Below are 17006 nucleotides of genomic sequence, written 5' to 3'. Positions count from 1 at the left end.
GCATCTTCACACGAGGTAATCCCGCAAGGTTCAAAGTCCACTCAATGGGAGCTACAGTCGAAGTTTTGAGGAGAACGCGCCAGTCTTCGACCCTTCAGTCTTGCACATTGGGCCTTTGGGCCACATCCTCTGCAGGGGTGCTGCAAACTATCAGATTTTTTTAGCGAGTTCAGAAATTTCTTCAAATCCTTCGTTGTGCAGAGGCACATCACTTTCTCGCAGGTACCTTTACACGTATTTTCGGCTTCTTTTAGAAACGTTGTGAACCATTTTAGGCAACATTCCTTATCTGGTTAAATAACCCCCTCCAGCCCCCCCCCTCCCTGCTGCACCCCCCAACACCCCTGCCAGTCAGAATGGAACATGTGTTGTATTTGTAGTAGAATCAAACCTCATTGTTACACTTTTCCTCTACATCTATCTCTCTATCTTTCTCCCTCCATCTCTCTACACACCTCGACCATGCATCCACAGATGCTTTACAACACACATTGCATCACGAAGATCAAGCCACTTTCAAGCAAAGCTTAATTGGACACGATGCTTCAGTGAACGCAGAAAGGGCTGAATTAAGCTGAGTAAGAGGCTACAAAAGAACCACCACGGGTGGAGGAAGCCTACCAACCCCAACAGCAATGTCGGAGGGGGGCTGCGTGGAATGCAACTGTGACTTCCATGCGCGATGCCACGTTTAGTCAATGGCTGTGCCACCAAGCTCCCAACGATGAATGTCAATGGCCGGCTCACAGAGCAGTCCAGTGGAAAGTGAGGTAGACCAAGAGGCATCCGGACATGGAAGAGAGCAGAACAGGACCTATAAAAGCCCTAACCAGAGTTCAGAAGCAGACACGTCTGGGAATCTGTGGGAGCGAGCTGGTGGTTATAGAGTGGGCCGGTATGTGTACAGTAAGCCAAGGACTGGTGAATCTGTGGGAGCCAGCTGGTGGTAATAGAGTGGGCCGGTATCTGTACAGTAAGCCAAGGACTGGTGAATCTGTGGGAGCCAGCTGGTGGTTATAGAGTGGGCTGGCATCTCTACAGTAAGCCGAGGACTGGTGAATCTGTGGGAGCCAGCTGGTGGTAATAGAGTGGGCCGGTATCTGTACAGTAAGCAAGGACTGGTGAATCTGTGGGAGCCAGCTGGTGGTTATAGAGTGGGCTGGCATCTCTACAGTAAGCCGAGGACTGGTGAATCTGTGGGAGCCAGCTGGTGGTAATAGAGTGGGCCGGTATCTGTACAGTAAGCCAAGGACTGGTGAATCTGTGGGAGCCAGCTGGTGGTTATAGAGTGGGCTGGCATCTGTACAGTAAGCCGAGGACTGGTGAATCTGTGGGAGCCAGCTGGTGGTAATAGTGGGCCGGTATCTGTACAGTAAGCCAAGGACTGGTGAATCTGTGGGAGCCAGCTGGTGGTTATAGAGTGGGCCGGTATCTGTACAGTAAGCAAGGACTGGTGAATCTGTGGGAGCCAGCTGGTGGTTATAGAGTGGGCTGGCATCTGTACAGTAAGCCGAGGACTGGTGAATCTGTGGGAGCCAGCTGGTGGTAATAGAGTGGGCCGGTATCTGTACAGTAAGCCAAGGACTGGTGAATCTGTGGGAGCCAGCTGGTGGTAATAGAGTGGGCCGGTATCTGTACAGTAAGCCAAGGACTGGTGAATCTGTGGGAGCCAGCTGGTGGTTATAGAGTGGGCTGGCATCTCTACAGTAAGCCGAGGACTGGTGAATCTGTGGGAGCCAGCTGGTGGTAATAGAGTGGGCCGGTATCTGTACAGTAAGCAAGGACTGGTGAATCTGTGGGAGCCAGCTGGTGGTTATAGAGTGGGCTGGCATCTCTACAGTAAGCCGAGGACTGGTGAATCTGTGGGAGCCAGCTGGTGGTAATAGAGTGGGCCGGTATCTGTACAGTAAGCCAAGGACTGGTGAATCTGTGGGAGCCAGCTGGTGGTTATAGAGTGGGCTGGCATCTGTACAGTAAGCCGAGGACTGGTGAATCTGTGGGAGCCAGCTGGTGGTTATAGAGTGGGCTGGCATCTGTACAGTAAGCCGAGGACTGGTGAATCTGTGGGAGCCAGCTGGTGGTAATAGTGGGCCGGTATCTGTACAGTAAGCCAAGGACTGGTGAATCTGTGGGAGCCAGCTGGTGGTTATAGAGTGGGCCGGTATCTGTACAGTAAGCAAGGACTGGTGAATCTGTGGGAGCCAGCTGGTGGTTATAGAGTGGGCTGGCATCTGTACAGTAAGCCGAGGACTGGTGAATCTGTGGGAGCCAGCTGGTGGTAATAGAGTGGGCCGGTATCTGTACAGTAAGCCAAGGACTGGTGAATCTGTGGGAGCCAGCTGGTGGTAATAGAGTGGGCCGGTATCTGTACAGTAAGCCAAGGACTGGTGAATCTGTGGGAGCCAGCTGGTGGTTATAGAGTGGGCTGGCATCTGTACAGTAAGCCGAGGACTGGTGAATCTGTGGGAGCCAGCTGGTGGTAATAGAGTGGGCCGGTATCTGTACAGTAAGCCAAGGACTGGTGAATCTGTGGGAGCCAGCTGGTGGTTATAGAGTGGGCCGGTATCTGTACAGTAAGCAAGGACTGGTGAATCTGTGGGAGCCAGCTGGTGGTTATAGAGTGGGCTGGCATCTGTACAGTAAGCCGAGGACTGGTGAATCTGTGGGAGCCAGCTGGTGGTAATAGAGTGGGCCGGTATCTGTACAGTAAGCCAAGGACTGGTGAATCTGTGGGAGCCAGCTGGTGGTTATAGAGTGGGCTGGCATCTGTACAGTAAGCCGAGGACTGGTGAATCTGTGGGAGCCAGCTGGTGGTAATAGAGTGGGCCGGTATCTGTACAGTAAGCCAAGGACTGGTGAATCTGTGGGAGCCAGCTGGTGGTTATAGAGTGGGCCGGTATCTGTACAGTAAGCCAAGGACTGGTGAATCTGTGGGAGCCAGCTGGTGGTTATAGAGTGGGCCGGTATCTGTACAGTAAGCAAGGACTGGTGAATCTGTGGGAGCCAGCTGGTGGTTATAGAGTGGGCCGGCATCTGTACAGTAAGCCGAGGACTGGTGAATCTGTGGGAGCCAGCTGGTGGTAATAGAGTGGGCCGGTATCTGTACAGTAAGCCAAGGACTGGTGAATCTGTGGGAGCCAGCTGGTGGTTATAGAGTGGGCCGGTATCTGTACAGTAAGCCAAGGACTGGTGAATCTGTGGGAGCCAGCTGGTGGTTATAGAGTGGGCCGGTATCTGTACAGTAAGCCGAGGACTGGTGAATCTGTGGGAGCCAGCTGGTGGTTATAGAGTGGGCCGGTATCTGTACAGTAAGCAGAGGACTGGTCAATCTGTGGGAGCCAGCTGGTGGTAATAGAGTGGGCCGGTATCTGTACAGTAAGCAGAGGACTGGTGAATCTGTGGGAGCGAGCTGGTGGTTATAGAGTGGGCCGGTATCTGTACAGTAAGCAGAGGACTGGTGAATCTGTGGGAGCCAGCTGGTGGTTATAGAGTGGGCCGGTATCTGTACAGTAAGCAGAGGACTGGTGAATCTGTGGGAGCGAGCTGGTGGTTATAGAGTGGGCCGGTATCTGTACAGTAAGCCGAGGACTGGTGAATCTGTGGGAGCCAGCTGGTGGTAATAGAGTGGGCCGGTATCTGTACAGTAAGCCAAGGACTGGTGAATCTGTGGGAGCCAGCTGGTGGTTATAGAGTGGGCCGGTATCTGTACAGTAAGCAAGGACTGGTGAATCTGTGGGAGCCAGCTGGTGGTTATAGAGTGGGCTGGCATCTGTACAGTAAGCCGAGGACTGGTGAATCTGTGGGAGCCAGCTGGTGGTAATAGAGTGGGCCGGTATCTGTACAGTAAGCCAAGGACTGGTGAATCTGTGGGAGCCAGCTGGTGGTTATAGAGTGGGCCGGTATCTGTACAGTAAGCCAAGGACTGGTGAATCTGTGGGAGCCAGCTGGTGGTTATAGAGTGGGCCGGTATCTGTACAGTAAGCAAGGACTGGTGAATCTGTGGGAGCCAGCTGGTGGTTATAGAGTGGGCTGGCATCTGTACAGTAAGCCGAGGACTGGTGAATCTGTGGGAGCCAGCTGGTGGTAATAGAGTGGGCCGGTATCTGTACAGTAAGCCAAGGACTGGTGAATCTGTGGGAGCCAGCTGGTGGTTATAGAGTGGGCAGGCATCTGTACAGTAAGCCGAGGACTGGTGAATCTGTGGGAGCCAGCTGGTGGTAATAGAGTGGGCCGGTATCTGTACAGTAAGCCAAGGACTGGTGAATCTGTGGGAGCCAGCTGGTGGTTATAGAGTGGGCCGGTATCTGTACAGTAAGCCAAGGACTGGTGAATCTGTGGGAGCCAGCTGGTGGTTATAGAGTGGGCTGGCATCTGTACAGTAAGCCGAGGACTGGTGAATCTGTGGGAGCCAGCTGGTGGTAATAGTGGGCCGGTATCTGTACAGTAAGCCGAGGACTGGTGAATCTGTGGGAGCCAGCTGGTGGTTATAGAGTGGGCCGGTATCTGTACAGTAAGCCAAGGACTGGTGAATCTGTGGGAGCCAGCTGGTGGTTATAGAGTGGGCCGGTATCTGTACAGTAAGCCGAGGACTGGTGAATCTGTGGGAGCCAGCTGGTGGTTATAGAGTGGGCCGGTATCTGTACAGTAAGCAGAGGACTGGTGAATCTGTGGGAGCGAGCTGGTGGTTATAGAGTGGGCCGGTATCTGTACAGTAAGCAGAGGACTGGTGAATCTGTGGGAGCCAGCTGGTGGTTATAGAGTGGGCCGGTATCTGTACAGTAAGCAGAGGACTGGTGAATCTGTGGGAGCGAGCTGGTGGTTATAGAGTGGGCCGGTATCTGTACAGTAAGCCGAGGACTGGTGAATCTGTGGGAGCAAGCTGGTGGTTATAGAGTGGGCTGGCATCTGTACAGTAAGCCGAGGACTGGTGAATCTGTGGGAGCAAGCTGGTGGCCAAGCATGAAGCAATCGAGGTCCCGTGCCAGGTAGACCAGCGGAGGATTCCCGGATGCAGCTGCTATACACACTCATGCTATATTTCTCTTGCAACTCTATTCTACTTGGTTCCCTTCCGAAACATGAGCATCAGCGGAAAACACCAACTGCTCTTTTTGGAGCCCAGTGACTGTTGCACCTCATGCCATTTCCTCTGACGGCACATGCATCCACCCTCTGCACCTCTCAGGACAACGCATTACACCGTCTTCTTCAGCCCCCCCCCCCATCCCCTTTTTCTTTGGACCAACGTGAGCCGGCCAGCTTACATACAGTGAATGAAAGGCCAATAACAGGCCACGCAATGCAAACACACACACACACACACACACACACACACACACACACACACACACACACACACACACACACACACACACACACACACACACACACACACACACACACACACACTTTCCGGTATGACTGTGGCACCCATTTGTACTTTGTAGCAAGTGACTGATTAAAAGGGGGCCTTTGTGCTGGGTTAAGGATTTCTCTGTTGTGACACTGTCATGTACATACGTGCCTTTTGTTAATCATTACAAGCCCTTTTCTAAACTGTCCGGTTGTCAGCTTCCATTGGTGAGGCATAGTCTGGAGTTCGTCCCCGTCGCTCCGATGGGTGTCATTAGCCGGTGTGTACACCTCCAGTAACACTCGGCCATCGTTGATCAAGGTGGCACATCGGGAAGCAGTCCTTATCTGGGGTGATTAATTTGCCGGGAAGGTAAAGTGGAATTGGATGCTAGACCTTACCTAAATGAAGCATCTCAGATGGTATCTGTAGTTGCTTACCAAACCATAGTGCTGCAGAAATATCCACGGTTCGTCGGCTTCAGGATCGTTGGCTAAGAAGTGAATCCGAGAACTCCCATTGTGATTCCTACCAGAGGCGAATCCGTAACAATATTGTTATGGTTGTGGGGTAAATGGAGGAATTTCATTGGAAAGATAGGATTGTATAGAGTAGCTTGATCCTTGGATGTGTAGGAGACATCTCAATGTAAATTAAGTCGGGAAACTGTGAGGTTAAGTGTTAAGTGTCACCACACGGTTGGGGGAGAGGGGTGGTGCTGTGTTAAATGAAGTAGGGTTTAAGGACAATTTCTCCCAGCATGTGATTGCCCCCAGTGACCTTTTCCTATGTTTTTGCATTTCAAGACAGGTGATAAAAAAGGGGTCACGTCTTTAAAACAATAACAACAACCGAGCTGCACATCCAAGCAGGCAGGAAACCCTGCCTCCAGGGGTGATGGCTGGTGAACCAGGCCTCTGGAGTGGAGGATTGATGACCATGACGTCAGAGAGAGAGAGAGGGGGGAGGAGAGTCTCGCATGTGTGACAAGAAGGCAGTCGAGCCACAAAGAAGAAGCGAGACAGAAGTGAGTGAGGTAGGATCGGCGGATGAAAGAGATGGTAAAGAAGGCTGCACAATTCTTGTGGTCATGCTGAGGCGAATTGGCTCGTGTGGTGGAGCAAGACGCTGGCCATTGACTGTTGGTTGGTTCGTATGGGACCAGCCTCAAAGCCTTGTGTTGTGCCATCGGGGAAGAGAGGCGTCATTATGCAGAGCAGCGGCACGGCAAGTGCGATCGACGAAAGAAGCTGTGTGGGGGTTTCTGAGCCCTGGTGTTGAGTTTCGCCGCCTGAATTGCCTCCTGTACGTTTTCCTGCCCAGAGAGCAGCTTGACGCCATTTTGGGCGCATTTTCCCACAGCAGAGACAAAGCGGTTTGTCGAACATCAAGCTTCAGAAAGTCATCTCTGGGCACAGAGCTCAGTGCCGGGATAACGGAGGGATTTTCCTTTTATTTGTTCTATCCCCTTGTCTGTATTAAAGTCTGTGTGGAGGTGCCTCAACATTAGATTTGGTTTTACCTCGCGTTCTGTTTTTATGATTACCCTTTGAATTATTACCATTGTAAATATTTGACTTATTTTCATTAAACCCCATATTTATTCAAGTTGCTTGTGTTGTCTCATTGTCGTGGGTTCAAGTATAAACCCCTGTGCTGTGCTTCCGTCTGTTCTGTCCTTGCCGCCCTTTCCTTCCTGCACACGCCATACTCTCCAGAGAATCTCAGCTGTAAGCCTCCAAAGGAAATCGTTCAGCTATCCGTCAAGGTAGGGGCTAACCCCCCTGGACAAGTCAATATTTATAACAGCCTTCACGGTTCCAACTCCCCCTAACGACTCCCAACATGATTAATGGGAAATATCATCATTTTTAACTTCCCCTATACATTCACAAGCCCCAGATATATCCTTCCCATTGGTGTTCAGAAGCACCAAAACAAAATACGGTGTCTTCCGTATCTGATACATCCAGCTCCCACGTAAATACTGTATAGCTGGCACAAGCTTTGTGTATTTTCACGTCGTGAAGATGTCCTTCACCGAAGAGTTGGTTACCATTACTTGGTAATGACGTGCAGCATCGCATTTCTGATACGTGACTTTCGAAATGATGTACAGTATGAATGCTCAATGATGCCTTTTGCGCATACGCTGTGTGTGAGTTTCCACCGACTCAGTTCAGCTCCACTGAACACTTTTTACATGCCATTAGTAGCAGGAAATCTGTAATTCAAATCGTTCTTGGTTCACGGGCACCAGCAGTGACCACTATTTTCGTTGTGTCTGTCTGTCTGTTTGTGACTCTCTCCAGAGCATAGCTCCGTGACGTTTGATGCGATCTTGGTGAAACTTGGACACAAGCTAGATATCATGGTCTTGTTGTGTCTTTTTGTATGATGGGCGTCCCACGCCCCTTGTGGGCGGAGCCACGCCCACTTGAACTTTTTATTTATTTTTATTTTTTTCTCGATTTTTTTTCTCGCAATTTCATTTCCTAGAAGCTGTGCGTAATGTCCATAAGTACAACATATAAAAAAATCCCATTTGATTTGGTCAATTTTTACGGTAGGGCTTCCTCAAAAGCTTCCACTAACTCAATTGTACCTATCGTGGCATTGTTCAATAATGCCCGCGAACCATCGTCGCCTCCCGGCTAGTTTAAACATAATTTTCAGCATTTAGACAAAATATTGGCAATTTCAAAATGGTTAGCCATAATTGCTCTGTTCTTGAATTTAATAAAATAAAATAAATTAAGTTTTAAAAATCGGACTCACGGGAAATGGAGGAAATGTGACAAATATCAGTGGATGGGACTGAGAGGTGATGATTTCCTATTATTTCCTGTGAATACAATTAGCTGCCTCATTGAGTGTATAAAAACACACACATACGCTCAACACACACACACACACACACACACACACACACACACACACACACACACACACACACACACACACACACACACACACAAACACACACCAACCTTTAGCAATAGATGAAAAATCCAGTACAATTTCTCTTGTGGCCCTGGAACCAATCAGACAATGTATTTATAACAGCCCTCACAGCTCACGTCAACTCCCACTTTCCCTCAAGCCTCCCAAAATTATTAAACGAAAATATAATTTTTAACTTATCCTGCACATTTAAAAGCCCCAGATATGTCCTTCCCATCAATGTTCAGAAGCATCTTATCAAGATTAACAGTCCATTCACTGGCAGCGATCCGTTGGGAGTTTCCACTCGGGCCTTGCACGCATGGTCGCAAGTTTGCAGTGCGAGCAGCTTCCCGTTCGGCGAGCTGAGAAAGTTCTCCAACTCTTTTTTTGTGAAAAGGCACAGCCCTTTCTCTCAGGTACTTTTCCAAGTATTTTCAGCTTCTTTTCGAAGCTTTGTGAGCAATTTTAGGAAACAATCTTTGTTTCGCACACACAATATACTTGATGGTGCCCCGAACACCACTGTTTCTAGGGAATTCTGTGCATGTGCACTGAGCATTCTGGGGTGGATTACATCATTTAGAAAGTCTCTATTGTAGTGAACGAATGACAAAGAACAAGTGAACTGCAAGAGGGGTCAGAACAGAAGCGGTTAAAACTATGGAAGGAAAGGTGGGGGGGGGGGCGATAACATGGTTCCAATTAGACATGCTATTTTAACTTAATATTAGAAAAAGCCTGGTGTTGGCGCAGTGGTTCGGGCAGTGGCTTGGGATCCAAAAGGTCCTGAGTTCAAGCCCCGTTGGGCCACTGAATTAATACACCAGGGGGTTGACTCAGCCTGTCATCCTTCCGAGGTCGGCGAAATGAGTACCAGTGTACTGGGCCCGGTGTATACCCCGGTTAAAATAGGTGTGCCATATCCCTGTGTAGCAAGAGGTGACCAGGGTTGCGTCAGGAAAGGCATCCGGTGTAAAACCTGTGCCAAATCACTATGCGGATCATATGGATGATCCGCTGTGGCGACCCCTAACGGGAGCAGCCGAAAGGAGAAGAAGAAGAAGATTTTCACTTAATATTAGCCATTAAAATAATAATGCATGCATAGAAAATCAAGTCGTTGACTTTTACTCACTGCTAAGGGTTGATGACTTCATCCAGTTTGAATGGCGTCAAATAAGCTGTTATGCCTGAGTGCGGATAAATACAGTCACAAGTTCAATCAGAAGCAAGAAATGGCATATCACCAGTGGGCCAATTCGGCATTGTGTTCACAAAACAATATGATCCACTCTGTGACTCAGGTGTCATAAATGGCCAGTGCCCATCGCAATAAGCTGCTCACAAAAGGGGTGAGATGATAGTCGTCCCAAGGTTGAAAGGAGTGCAAACCCACTGAAGACAGTACCACGATGCTGCACATGGAAGGACGCTCCGTGAGTCAAGGGAGGAAATGTGATGCTGAAGATGGGGCTGTGAATGGGGTTTAACTCCAGCAAGTCCATGAGTTATTTCAACAACAGTGTAAAATGAGAGCTGCCAGGCAGGAAAGTGTTGTCACACTCACAATAAAGCCTTCCTCAATGCCTGTCCCCCAAAGGGGGGCCGGGGGTCCAAGAGCCCCATAGTAGTGTGGAGCAAAATGATTGGTTAAAAACCAGATTAAAAAAAACCAAGTCTACACGACTGCAATTGATTGGACAAGTAAATGGAACAAAGCTCATGATGTAAAAGTACTAACAAATTGGCACTGATGCAAAGTACACTACAACAGGGCATGTACAGGATAATTTATATGTCCCAAGACCGACTTAATGAGGCCTATATAGTGGGAGGGGAAGGGGGAAGGGGGAAGGCATATCTTTATTCGAGGGACACAGCATGGGGGATCACAAGGGAGATCACAGGAAGCATCGAAGGAAGTGATAATTTAAAGCAAAACAACCTTAAAACAGGAAAACATATGCCATCTCTGAGATACACTGATATCTCCATGGCCTTGGAATGAAAATCGTATGATATAAATATGGTGTTTAAACCCTCAGCAGCTTAGAATTGCCCCAAACATGTGAGCAGAATGTGCAACTTACCAAGTGTATCTATAAAGTATAAACACAATCGCGTGTAACCGGCACCGTGTGGGCAACGCATCATCATGCCTGCTCATCTGTGCACGCGTCACGAGGTACACCAGCTCACAGTCCATGTAAACATCTATTTTTTCATTAGATTTGTTTTGAATACCTGTCAAGTACCTCGCAAAACTTCTGAAAATGTAAACAAAACTTGGATAGCTCCTGCGAACAAGCAGTCCCTCACATGAACACAATGCGAAGCCAAGGTGTGGGGGGTGCATACCACATGGGTGTGGGTACAGACTGTAAACAAAAGAGTTGCTGTTTAATGTAGAACAACCCTCGAGACATTGAAAAGTTTAATCACCCATAAAATAAACATTACAGAGAAGCCACCATCTTGCCTGCACGTCTGTACAGGTCACGTGGTACATCGGCTCGTGGCCCGTGTAAACATTATAACTTTATTTTGAAACGTCCGTTTTTCACAATATTTGCTGTAATTCCTTGTGGAGCACCTCGCAAAACATCCGAAAATATAAATACAGATCTGACAGGCTATGGATAAGCAGTCTCCCTGGGGGACAGGGTGAAAGGTCAAGTGAATGCACATCATATAGTGTCCCTTTAAGGCCCAACGGCGTCAGTTATTTGAAATTTAATGCATTTTCCTGATGAAAAAGGCGTTTTTGATCGGATTTTCACACATTTTGTTACAGTCGAGTTTGAATCTGTGTCAGCGATTTCAAAAAGTAGAAATAGAAATCCAATCGGAGTTAGAGTAAGGCCACGAGCAATGAGGCTGCTCCAGAATACTCACAGAGTCTCACCATTCACCATACAAAATGTCTATACGAACTAAATTCATCAAATTTCAAAAAATTTTCAAGGAAATTGTTTGAATCGAATCTGAACCTATATTAACAAACAGTAAAAGTGAAAAAAGAAATCGAATAAAACAAGATAAAGTCATGAGGCCGTTTGGAAGCATTTGGAAGCCCATGGTCATGGCATCTCCTCAGCTCATGTAACTTGTATAAATCACAAAACGACGTAAAATCGCCATAAAACACCAGATTTTCACCAACCTTGTTTCAGTCAAGTGTTAAGCTACCTTATCGACTGTGAAAAATGAAAACAGAAATCGAATTAAAGTTCAAATAAACGCATGAGGCCCAGTGTGACCACTCCTCATTTTCATAAATGCCAAGGTGAGCCAATGAAAAAAGCCAAGAATTCACAAGGTTTCGGAAAAGCGATGATAATAGAAAAACCTATACGCCAAGCTGAACAACGAATAGCCAAGATCTTGTGAAAAAAAGCCAAGGAGTTGTCACACTGATGAGGCCGTTCGAAGCAAAAACCAGTTACATAGTTATAGTGCATTCACAAGAGAAATTCTTTTCCAACGCCATAAAACACGACTTTTAAAGCATCCATGTACAATCCTTATATAATCTAACAGTATATAACATCAGGCATGTGGTGAAATGCATAACTTGCATGAAAAAATTCATTCAAGCACCTTAGTTAACAAAAAACTGGCGCGGCCTAGCATTTAGCCGAGGCCTGAATCCCGTCAGCTAGGCCCGAACTTAAAACATGCACAACTCGATCACGATAAATGATAAAAACACACCACTTACCTTATTCTTCTCAAGACACCCTCATCTCTCGAAATATCCACTCGTAACAGCAACAGAAGCACTTGGCAGTTGTCTCACGACCGTCTAAACCCAGCTCTCTTGGTGAACAATCCAAAAAGGGGTTAGATGATGGTAATTAAAGGAGTGAAAACCTTAAAGGTTAAAACCTTAAAAATTAACAGTTAAAAGGAGTGAAAACCCACTGAGGATAGAGCCACGACGTGGAACGTGGTAAGAAACTCCATGAGTCAAGAGAGGAAATGCCTCGCTGAAGATGGGGCTGCAATTGCGGTTCAACTCCAGTGAAACTCGAGTCCATGAGTTATTTCCACGATGGTGCAAAATGCGAGCTGATCGGCAGGAAGGGGTCGCCACGTTTCTGTTAAAGCCTTTCTCAACAAGGTTTCGGTCCCTGAGGGTGAGGTCCTCGAGCTAAATCGTAGTGTGGGGCAAAATTATTGGTTAGAAACCAAATTAAAGAAACCAGGCTAACACGACTGCCATTAGTTGGACAAGTAAATGGAACAAAGTTCATGATGTAAAAGTACTAACAAATTGGCACCGATAAGAAGTACACCGCATATGTATGTTCCCTTACAAGAAACTTCAACACATAGGGAGGCCACTAGGTGCATCAAAGCTGATGCAATTATTGCCAACTTATAGTTTTCCCTGCAATATCCTTTTTAATTGTGGATCCCCAAGCAAGGAATCAGCACATACTGTTTTTAAAGTCCTTGGTAGACTCAGTTTGAGTTCGAACCATCAACCTCCCAGACTCAGAGCAAACATTATTCGAACACTTTCATCACCGAGTCTGGTTTAAAATAAAAACACCATTGCCCACCGACTGTTTGAGAATGAGACTTGTTAAAAAAATTCCCTCCATGATCAGGGTGATCAATTTTAATACGTCATAACGATATGCATGTGACGCTTGGTGAGAACAATGAAAGTAGTCGCTTCTGTTGGGGGGGTCTCCAGATGGTAGCGCATTGACTTCATTATTCAGCCGTGACAGCCAATTCAGTTGGCATCGTGATGCCTCACCATTGCAATGGTCACGACTCACGAGTTCATTTCAGGTCACACACAGTACGATATAAAACATGACTTGTTTGACTAACAGCTTTGGCAAACGTCATGCACAGCCATGTCGGATGCAATTAACTAATGGATGTCAATACGACATGGAGAGTATTGGACCAGAAGACCATTTGTATAACGAATTTTAAATCATCGATTTGGAGAGCACTTCCTGAGGATTTACAGCAGGTGGCATCTGTTTACTAACCAAAAACAGCCTCAAATGTTGCTTCGATCCGGGTGTGTAAAAATTATTTCAAATTTTGCAGCCAAATGTACGACTGGCCAGTCTACATGAATTATGATTAACCCGAATACAGATAATTTTACGAGTCAGACTTGTCTAGGGTGGGCCATAAAAAAGGTAAAGCAAAAAAAAAGAAATCGTACATCTACACCAATGAGAGATATGAAAGAATTTTTAAATGTGAAATATTTGTACAACCCTCAAGTTGAAAAGCAAGTACTGAGTAAGAGTATGGCCTCCCCTCTGTTCTCTAGATTTTCTTCCATGTAGCAACAGGTGACACCACTCTCTGATATGAAGGGTGTCTTGTGTAACTCGAGATAATGTGAATTTAGCAATTGTGGATGGCTTCGACTGAACCACTCTCCCTTTGACAAGTCCCATACAAAAATAATTCAGCGATGACAAGTCAGGGCATCTGGGGTTCCATGGGAATTCAGTCCTGCGACTGATAAGACGATTAGCAATTTTTCCCCTCAACCAAGCGAGACGTCCATGTGATGTGGCTGTGGGATGGGCCTGTGAGGTGTGGGATGTTACTCCATCTTGTTGAAACTCTCGGCTTTGTTTTATTTTTGCAAATTCCAGCGATAACTCCAATGGCCCGGCAGTCACTTCAACAGTCACTTGTTCAGAGTTGTTTTCTTGTTTCCACAAAAACTTTTTCATTTACCGTCATGAACTGGATGTGATAGGATAGTGATGGGACCAGGGCCCATAACCTGAGAGTAAAGAAGAGGAGAGTTAGGACAGCAATGAGGCAAGAGGTCATCTTTCAGAGAGTAGTTATTGCACGGCATGGTCATACTGGAAAGGTCGTGGCAGCAGAAAGAGTAGGTAGGTTTAAATCAGAATTAGATAGGTACCTAGAAGCAATGGAGGTAGAGGAGGTATGGATACAGAGATATTGGCAGCACTTGTCGGTAGCTTGCATGTCGACGAGTGATATCTGGTATTGGTGTCATGCAGGCATGATGGCCCAAATGGCCTTCTCCTCCACCAAAGTTCCTTGTTATTCCTTGTAGTTGTATGGTGTAGTTGTAAGCTGCGAATGGTAAGGACCACCTCTTGATATTTACTGGCAGTAGCTGAAACTGCACGTTTGTGCTCGTTAAACAGTTCCCAGAGCGTTATAAGCCAAACTAACGCAAGTGCTTATACCGACCAGTGAAATCATTGTCGCCACTTCAGTCGCTTGTAGAACTATATGGTATTCATAGAATACTTACCCCACGCAGCCTTGAGAAGGACTTGGTGCAAGCAGGGACTTCAACTGAACAGACCCAGGGCTCAGACCCAAAAGGGACCCGTAAATATTCCTTCAATTTTTTTTTTCGTATATTGGTTGTTTGTGATGATAAAACACTGGGGACAAATTTATTTTGTGTCACCCTTCATGCCACTCAGGGTGATTCTCTGGCATGCCATTTCCAGAGACAATGACACCCTCCCTCATAAAATAAACTACTTTGGGAACAATTGACATAATCACAATTTACATTCCCTGCATGATCAAATGACGTAAATGAACACAGGAGTGTTAGCCACACCCCATCAGGATGAAGTGTGTTAAACGAATATGCATGTAGGAAAATGTGAATAACATCCCAATTTCCCTTAAACACGGTATGTTTCTGACGACAAAAATATATGTTGTTTCAAAAATAAAAATAAAAAAACATTTGAAGGGTGCCCGGATGAAGGGGCCCATTCTGCTCTCGGTGGCCCTGGACGCGAACCAACTCTTCTGGTGTACAATCTTGCAATTGTATTTATCTGCACTTGAGATAAATGTGTACAAATTTCCTTAGAAAATTTATGATGTACTCAATATCAGCAATATCAAATGGTCATGTATCATGTGGTAAAGTTTCAATTTCCTCCGTTGAACGGTTTTCAATGTATGCTCTTAACAAAATGCAGATGCATACGAATGCGAGTACATCTACATACATACTGTTGTGGTTGACCAAATTCGCAAACCACCATTCAGGTCCCTTAGGTGAGATATCTCGGTAAGTATATGTGTAGTTAGGCCCAAACCCGTTGTCTAGAGGGAATAAATGTCATTCATGCGTGCTGCGACTCTTCAGGATAGCCGTTTTTCTTTTACTATCTTTATTTTGGACCAGCCGCCATTATTACCACCACCAACCACGTCTCAACAGCCATCACAACAACCACCAACCACAACGCCGCTTCACCACAACCGCCACGACCTTTACCGTCACAACTCGCCACCATCGCATCACCGTCATCTCGCGCCACTCGTGGGCACCGATGCTGGACTCGTGCGGGGCGCGCACCGAGCAGCGTGTTCAAAAACATCACGGACACCACAGAAAAACGGATCAAAAACGACTCACGCCCACTTTTGTTCCGTCCAATCGGTGAGCGAGGGGCGATTTGGCCCCGCCTCCAGGGCGTTGGAGGGCGGTCGCTATATGCAAATTCATGGATCAAAAAGCATTCACGCCCACTTTTCCTCGGGCCAATGGGGAGCCAGCAAGAGAGGTGAAGGGTCGGAGGCAGAGGGTCAAGGGTAAAAGAGCGAAGCCACGGGGCTTATAAAAACGACTGCGTTTGTCAGTCGAGGAAGAGTTCAGTTGGAAGTTGAGTAAGAGTTCAGTTGGAAGGAGAGAGGAGTGTGCGGAATTCAAGAGAGTCGTCGGTGGAGCTGGAAAGAAGTGGTACTAGTCGGAGTGAAGAGGACGGAGCTGTGGAGAGGTGACGGCGGCGAAGGCGGACGAGGGGGTGCTCGCGTCGGTGCCGGGAGCGGCACAGGGAGAGGCCAGCAACGCGACCGAGGTGGAGGAGGAGACGCTCGCCGCGGGACCCGAGACAGGGTTATATCCTCCTTTCCCCGAGCATCAGCAACCCCCTCCTGTTTCCCCCCCGCGCTGAGATAGTGCGACAAAGGGGGCCCCTTTTCCCACCCCCTACCAGACACTGTCCGCGAGGCCCGCGGAGTTGAGGCACCACCGCCGCTCCGCGTCTCATCATCAGACGGGTAGGCCCGACACGGTCTCGGCCCCAGGCCCGCCTACCCCCTCATCCTGGAGGGTGGTTCTCTTTTCTTTTGCTTTGGGAATATGTGTTGTCGGCGCCGTCTGTGAAGTAAAATTGTATAAGTGTTGCCGTGTGCCCGGTAGTCGGATAGATCTGCATTGTTGCATTTGCTTTTTGTGTAATATTGCATTGTCTTCTTCTTTTACATGTGCTTTTGGTGGAATTGTATATGTGTGCTTTCCGTTCATCGCGAAATAAATGTGCTTATTGTTGAACTGTTTTCCCGCTTCGCTTCGTCATTTCTTTCATTGAATCCCCATCTTGCTTCACGTAAAGGGTTGGTCGTGGGCTAAGACGCCCGATAATTAATCGAACCGTCGAGGCCGACGAATAACACCGCTCGGTTATCCCGATAGTATGGAACGGGTCGCTTAAGTGGCCCGTGTCCGAAGTCGACCTGCGGCGAGGTGCGATCGCCCGGTCTACCCTCCGTGTGGGTACTTAGGTAGGTCGAATTTGGCGAGCAACCCTATCCCACGCGGGGGCCGATTGGCACGATCGTGGTGAGACCGACAGGTCCACCCGTGACTGGTTCCCGGCGTTAGTCCGAGAGGGTCACGACTGGATTGTCCGTCCGGTGGGCG

General features: G+C 47.6%; 2 long non-coding RNA genes across 2 annotated transcripts in view; one reads left to right on the top strand and one right to left on the bottom strand.

Annotated features, from left to right (window-relative positions):
- Positions 1–62: 62 nt before the first annotated feature.
- The window catches only part of LOC147020098 (uncharacterized), a 232136-nt gene continuing 215192 nt past the window's right edge, over positions 63–17006 (top strand). The window contains exon 1 of the long non-coding RNA XR_015062000.1: positions 63–222. This is a non-coding gene — a long non-coding RNA (uncharacterized LOC147020098). The remainder of the gene's footprint in view (positions 223–17006) is intronic.
- Positions 10820–15304, bottom strand: LOC147020103 (uncharacterized). Its single transcript, XR_015062004.1, has 2 exons — positions 14220–15304; positions 10820–14075 (listed from the first exon to the last, which is right to left on the bottom strand). It is a non-coding gene; the product is annotated as an uncharacterized LOC147020103 (long non-coding RNA).

This window comes from Eptatretus burgeri, chromosome 9 (genome assembly GCF_056783735.1).
Source record: "Eptatretus burgeri isolate ZD-2024b chromosome 9, Ebu_testis_v1, whole genome shotgun sequence".
Classification (NCBI taxonomy): domain Eukaryota; kingdom Metazoa; phylum Chordata; class Myxini; order Myxiniformes; family Myxinidae; genus Eptatretus; species Eptatretus burgeri.
Note: the sequence above shows the minus strand (reverse complement) of the source record. Positions and strands in the feature narration are given on the sequence as shown.